The sequence below is a fragment of the Echinops telfairi genome, unplaced genomic scaffold (genome assembly GCF_000313985.2).
Source record: "Echinops telfairi isolate 266 unplaced genomic scaffold, ASM31398v2 ScPeMD7_7424;HRSCAF=8462, whole genome shotgun sequence".
Classification (NCBI taxonomy): domain Eukaryota; kingdom Metazoa; phylum Chordata; class Mammalia; order Afrosoricida; family Tenrecidae; genus Echinops; species Echinops telfairi.
The window spans coordinates 41,922,474-41,929,406 of record NW_022111324.1 but is presented as its reverse complement, the minus strand read 5'-3'; the positions used below and the strand labels follow the sequence as shown (position 1 = coordinate 41,929,406).

The following is a 6,933-nucleotide window of genomic DNA, read 5'->3' as shown; positions in this document are numbered from 1 at the left end:
TTACAAATTATCAGGGGGGAGGGAGGGAGGGGACGGGAGAGAGGTAAAAAATGAGGAGCTGATACCAGGAGCTCAAATAGAAAGCAAATGTTTTGAGAAAGATGATGGCAACAAATATACAAATGTGCTTGACACAATGGATGGATGGATGGATTGTGATAAGAGTTGTATGAGCCCCCAATAAATGATTTTAAAAAAATCTTTATTATAATATAAAAAAAATAGAACTAGTACAGCAGATGCCCTCAGAAGTCACTGCTTTGATTAGGCGTTACTTTTAGTCATTCTAACAAGATTAAGTGTATTCCTGAGAAAACTTGCCTGTAGCCAGGCACTAACCACAGAGCGATGTTTGGAATATTTTGTTCAGAATAAGTGCATGCATGTATGAACTGGAATCCTAATAGCAAAACCTTTTGACTTACCATCATATTTCCAAGAGAACTGAAAACACATGTTTACTCAAAAAAATTTACATGAAGGTTATAGCACACTTATTCATAATAGCCTCAAAGTGGAATAACACAAAATGTTGATCAACTGATACACGAATAAACAAATGGCTATATCCATACCATGAAATATTCAAATATAAAAATAATGATTTACTGATACACGCTGCAGCATGGATGCTTCTTGGAAACATTATACTAAAGAAGGCAGATACAAATGAACTATCCAAGGCAGGCTAGTCCCTAGAAAGAAGAAAACCATTAGTGGTTGCCAAGGGATGGTGGAAGTGAGAATGGTGATCTCCCTCCATCTCCCCAATTGGTCAGGGGGTTTGGTTTAGGGTAATGAAAGTGTTCAGAAATTCAATAGTGGTGATGGCTGCACTGCATTGTGGAAATATTAGAAACCACGGAATTTTCCATTTAAACTGGTGCTTTTTATTACGGGAGTTAGAGATCTATTTAAATAAATCTTGAATGTGATTCTTATGAAGATTGTGTTACAATGCAGATTCAAATTCAGGTGATTTTATTGTGTTCATTTGTCGTCCCGTTGGATGTCAAGACTGTATTTTAAAAAAACTTCCCTCCGTCTCTCCAATTAATCCCTCACTTCTGTGAACCAGCTCCTGCCCTGCCTGCTCTTTAAATAAAGAGAGCTGAAGCGCTGAACTCTGGGGACTCCTAGATCTGAACCTGGAGTCAATGCATACCTCAGAGCATGGGAGTAGATGCTGGGCTAAAGCGGCCGTTATGCCTGCAGACACAAAAGGGGCCAAAGGAGTTGCTTCTATTCCACGCAGTGTTACAAAAAGCAGGGGGTGAGATGGCTTTGCAAGCTGAGAAGAGCTGTCCAGTGAGCCTCACCCTGGGGAGCTCTAAGCTTCCAGCTCCTGTGCTTGTCTTCAAGGAAGTGTGGGCTGAGCGGACAGCTCCTCCAGCAGATTCAGCAGGATTCTTCTTACTTCTGCCCCCAGGTGTTCCACTGTTGTCTCCATTGTCTCCTCCATGATGTCCCACAGGTCTTGCACAACTCTGAGTCCATCACCACTGCTGCTCTAGTCTCGGTCTCCTTGGGAGAGGCTCGAGGCTTCAGCAGGTGGCTGCAGGCTGATGATGCAGAAAGGCAAAGCATGAAATAGGGAGGTCATAGGCTGGTGGGTGTAGAGTCATGTGGATCCAAAGTCAGGGGAACATGGCAGGGTGCCTAACTCTCCAAGATTCAGAGGCCCACATGAGCCGCACATGGGCACTTGGAATCTAAGCAAGGAGGAAAGTGAAGGGCAAGAGAGAGAGTTTTCTATTTCTGATGTTTTATTGTTATGTTTTGACTTTCTGCTTTTTCATTTTGCTCTTGTATTGTTTTCCTGAACTCTTTGAGTTTTTCCCCTGTTTTTCATGGTTATGCCTGTTCTTGTGTTTATCTCTGTAACTTCTATATGTACCATATATACTCGTGTATAAGTGCAGTTTTTCAGCACAGTTTTAATGCAGTGCTTGTGGTAAAATTAGGTGCCTTGGCTGATTTTCGGGTTGGCTTAGACTCGAGTGAATACGGTAAGTCTTTGGGATTGCTTATGGGTTAGAGCATTATTTATCTTATGCAGAAAGGTTTTATGGCCTTTCATCTTGATCACTAGCTTGAGCTACCTTGCCCTGCTTCTTTATGTGATTTGATATTGTCAATATCCAAGGGATTAAGTGCTATTTGATTTGTTGGTTGCTTGATTGACTATATGTGTGCTTGCTTCATTCTGGTGTTTTCTTTTTTGCTTTTGCAGTTTGTTTGGGGTGTGCTGCAGTGGCTAGTGGTCTGGCAGGGTTAGAGCCAGGTGGGGGGCCAGGGGCCAGCAGTGCGAGGGCAGGTCTCTCTTCCCTGCTGGAGGGCAGACTGGCTGAGTGTTGGCTGCCACTTGTAGGTCCCGTAGTATGAGAATAGGCACTGGCACTTGGGTAGGAGGCTAGCAGACAGGTATGAGAGCTGGGTCAGCCCAGCTAGGGTCACTGGAGCTCGCTCTTCTCTCACTGCTTCCTGAGTGGTGGCACGGCCCGAGTGCTCATGCCACTGTTGGAGAGTGGGTCGGCGGGTGGGTGAGGCTACAGGAAAATCAAACATGATGACACTGAGTAGATTCTGTCTCATAGAGACCCCCATGTGTGTTTGAGTAGGGGTTTCAGTGGCCAAAATCTCAGAAGGAGAACATCAGGCCTTTCTTCCAAAGTGCCTCTAAGTAGACTTGAGCCACCAAGCGTTCAGTCAGCAGCCAAGCATAGGAACTGTAAGGTAAATTAATCCATGGGAGGGTTGAAAAGGGTACTGAAGCATAAAGGGGTGTGATAATACACGGGAGCAGTCTAACTTGTTAGCAGCTCTGACCTTTCATCATTATTATTTTCCTTGTGGTTTGACTGAAAAATAGGAGCACAAGCAGAGTGAGGTTGCCAGCAGTGTCGCTGCCTGTCTTCAAAGTTGACCTGAGCTTCATCGATGCATGCCTTAATATTTGGTATCACCTAATGGTTTCATAAACCGACCGCATGAACCTGATCCCATGCTTGCGAAACTAAATGGGGCGCCTTAGCCCATGAAGCTTCTGTCTAACACATTAATGAGCGCAGCCAGTTTGTCCAGATAGCCCCGGGGCAAAGAGATCCAACAAAGCCTGAGCTCTAATCTGTGTGGGCTGCTAGCAGGAACTGCCAGTAACCGAGGCCGTCCATTATGCTGGGGGTGGGGTAGGAAGGAGACGTTTATCCCTATGTTCACAAGACATAAGGTCTGATTGCAGCATGGCTTTGAACCAGTCCCCTCCCCACCCCCCGGCCCTGTTCAGTCAAAACTGGAAGGGACCTGAATTTGTAAAATGTGAGTAGACTAGCATGATAGCCAGAATGAACAAGTACTGGTCAATGCCCTGCTAGAAACTTAATCTTCTTCCCAGAAAACACGGGCAGCGGGTCCTTTGCATAGTAACCAAATCTTTTGACAAGCAGCAGCATCAATAGAGTTGACCCAGTCAAAGATGATGGCTGGGCTGGTCACTTTGAATGCATGTCTCTCTCCACAGACTGGGCAACAATATAATCTCACACATCAGGTTCCTGAAAGAGAACTTCTTTCTTCCCTCTTTCTATGCCTCTTTCAGGTAGCCTATTTCAGGACTTCGAGCCCGACATTTTCCCGTTGTTTCTTGTTCAGTACACCCATCGTTTATAAATCTGAGTATGTTCTGCCTCATTCACGCCTGAATCCATTGAATTGGTTTGAAGCCCTGGATTGCAGGATATGTTGGTGGGCGTAGTGAATTACTTGATATGGCTCTTTTAGCCATCGTCTTTGAAACCGCTTACCAAACAATTGGGTGTGACCATGCAGATCAGGTATGTTTCTGCTTTACCTGTTAGCTCTGGGTAAAAGAAGGGCGGGACAGATCCTTATAAGATGATATGACTGGCTTGTTAACAAGTTACATAATGTAACTTGTTACATTCCAACAGAACTTGGAATGCCAACAAGGATATTAGTCAATTTCATTAACCTGCTGGGTATGAATGAGACATCTCTTCAAATTTTAAAAGTGTAAAGCCAAACTTTGGCTCTTATCTCACTCCAGACCCACACATCTGTCCTTCCCTTTTGCCCAGAAAGCTAGTATTCACTCTTTCCTGTCCAGATCCAAACCATCAGCAACCCTATAGGCAATACCGCCCATGTTTTCACCTCTGCTTATTATCCTCTACTAGCTTGTAACAACAAAGCCCATTACTACCGAGTCAATGCCAGTTCATGGAAACCTCATGTGCTACAGAGTAAAACTCTTGTCTGGGGTTTTCTTAAAGCTAATCTTTATGGATACAGAGGGCCCTGGCACCTGCTGAGGGAGTTTGAACTGCCAGACTTTCCATTGGCAGTTGAGTGCAAAATATTTGTACCACTTAGGACACTTACCAGGTCCCACATCATGTAGAATAAAAACCTTTATCATGGTTTACAGAGACGCTTCATGATTCCATCTCTGCCTACCTCTCGGAGCCGATCTCCAACGACTCTTATCAGTTATTGGTCTTATTTAATTCTTCTTCTTTTTGGTCTTCTTGATGTTCTTTCGGTGTGCCGAGATTGTTCCATCATCAGGCACTTGCATAAACAGTTGCATTTGCTAAGAAGCTTCACTCCTCTATCTTCACACAGGTGTTGCCTTCTCATTATTCTAGATGTGGTTCAAATGCCTGCACCTTAGGATGATCTGCCTGGCATCTGCTAGATTTCTCGGGTTAGAAATCCCTCAGTCCTTGGCTTTGCACGAGAAAGAATTCACTCCGAAGCCTGGTTTGTGATCCAAGTGGGTTTTTTTAAAGGATAGACGGAGTTTCAGGTTTTACACAGGCACCTTCTGGCACTTCACCCCCACCTGTGGAAACCTGAGGCCAGAGAACCCTGCAGGCCATTGAGCAGCAGCTGGAAAAAGAGACCACGACACAGCTGCGCGGACAGGTGGGCTCCAAGTTTCTGGCTTTTTAGGGCCCTGTTGGGAGGCATGGTCAATGGTACTGATCAACCCCATTGGCTGAATGAAGCCCACCTGGCCTAGAGTGGGCCAATCCAGGTGTACCGCACACCCAGGGGTACTGCCCCTTCCTGGCTCAGAGCCTGAATTTGGAGCATGCTCAGTAGGCAACCTGGTCCCTATTCTGGTTACCTAACACATTGTCTAACCCAAGGGTGTCCACCTGGCAGTTCCGCGGGCCACATGCAGCCCCCAAGGTAATTTTTTGTGGCCCACGATGCTCTGAAATAAAATGAAAATAGAGAAAAATGTTATGAAGAAAATACCGCTTAGGGAAGATTGAGGCAATACTGTTCACACATGTCCCTTGTTAAATTTTATTTCAGGGCACTGTGGGCCACAAAAAAATTACCTTGGGGCTGCATGTGACCCACAGGCTGCCAGTTTGACACCTCTGGTCTAACCCATTGGTTACCAAACTTATTTGGCCTACTACCCCTTTCCAGGAAATGCATTACTCAGTGCCCCTCTGGCAATTAAAAACTTCTATACTATAGCCCATAATCCAGGATAAAGTGTAGGGGTCTGGTGTTTGCAACCCTCCTGGATCATTCTAGCACTCTCCCAGAGAGTGGCATCACCCACTTTGGGAAATATTGCCCTAACCAAACTAGACCTCCCACCCTCCACTCTATCTCATTATCCTATTGCTTTTCTTCTTAATACCAGAAAATTACACACACACACACACACACACACACACACACACATTTTTGCTGGTCTCTATTAACTAGTTTGTAAACTCATTGATGGAATGACCTCATTGATAAAAGGCCTCTAGTGATCAAAGACCTACTAATGAGCTTAAGTAAAAAGTCTGAACTTTAACAAAGAGAAGCACTGTTCTTTAAAACCCACTAAACCAGGGGTCCTCAAACTATGGCCCATGGGCCCCATGCGGCCTGCCGAGGACATTTAACCGGCCCTCTGGGCATTTTTGCCCGTTTTGTTTTTTAACTTCAAAATAAGATATGTGCGGTGGGTCGGTGCACTCGGAGCTGTGGGAGTGTGAGCGTGGACGGGAACCTGGTGGCACTATGTCTTTCTGCAGCTGCTCCGGGGCAAGGTTTTCCAGAATCCTTTGAACCCGCTGTCTTCGTGTGTGCCAAGTGCGACCACGAGCTGTTCTCCAGCCGCTCCAAGTAAGAGCAGTAGTCCCATGGCCAGTCTTCACGGAGACCATCCACGATGACAGTGGGCCAAGAGGCCTGAGCGCAATCAGCCTAATGCCTTTAAGGTGTCCTGCAGTACATGCGGCCACAGGCTTGGCCACGAGATCCTCAATGATGGCCCCAAGCGGGCAGTCCCGCTTCTGAATATTCAGCAGCTCCCTGAAGTTCATCCCTAAAGGCAACAAATCTGCCTCCCAGGGGAAGTAAGTGGGCAGCCCAACCCCAAGCAGCCACAGGCATTGGTCACCCCCCTTTAGAACTACAGACTACTGACCTTCAGGCAGGGAGGGCTGGATGGGGGGTGGGGGGCGGTGTTTCCTGACGCCCCTACCCCCTGTGCCAGGATGGGGCCGAGGGCTGGTTCATCTTGGCCTCCGAGGCTCGAGGCTGGGACTCTGGTCTTAGGGTGTCTGTGTCTTGAAAGACATAATACCCTTGACTTCTCTCCTCAGCCTGGCAGCCCCTCCCTGCCTGTCTGGTCTCACCCCTATGAGCCCCAATTCCCAAAAGGGCTCCAACCCTCACCAGGGCCCATGCTGACCCCCTAAGTCGTGTGAGCAGGTGCAACCACTACAAGGCCATGTCCCAGTCCGCGGCTCCAGCCCCGTCACTGCATGAATCGCTCTGGTCAAATCCTTCCAGGCTCACCAGGGCATGCAGGCCCCTGGCACAACCCCTGAGTCCCAGGTCTCCATCTGTGTGGGAGCGCAGCCACTGATCCATGGTCTTCCTACCAGTCCC

At 46.9% G+C, this 6,933-nt stretch overlaps 1 pseudogene; it reads right to left on the bottom strand.

Moving 5' to 3' along the window:
* LOC101654887 overlaps positions 1–6,362 on the bottom strand; it is a 116,237-nt pseudogene extending 109,875 nt beyond the window's left edge.
* Between the last annotated feature and the right edge of the window lie 571 nt (positions 6,363–6,933).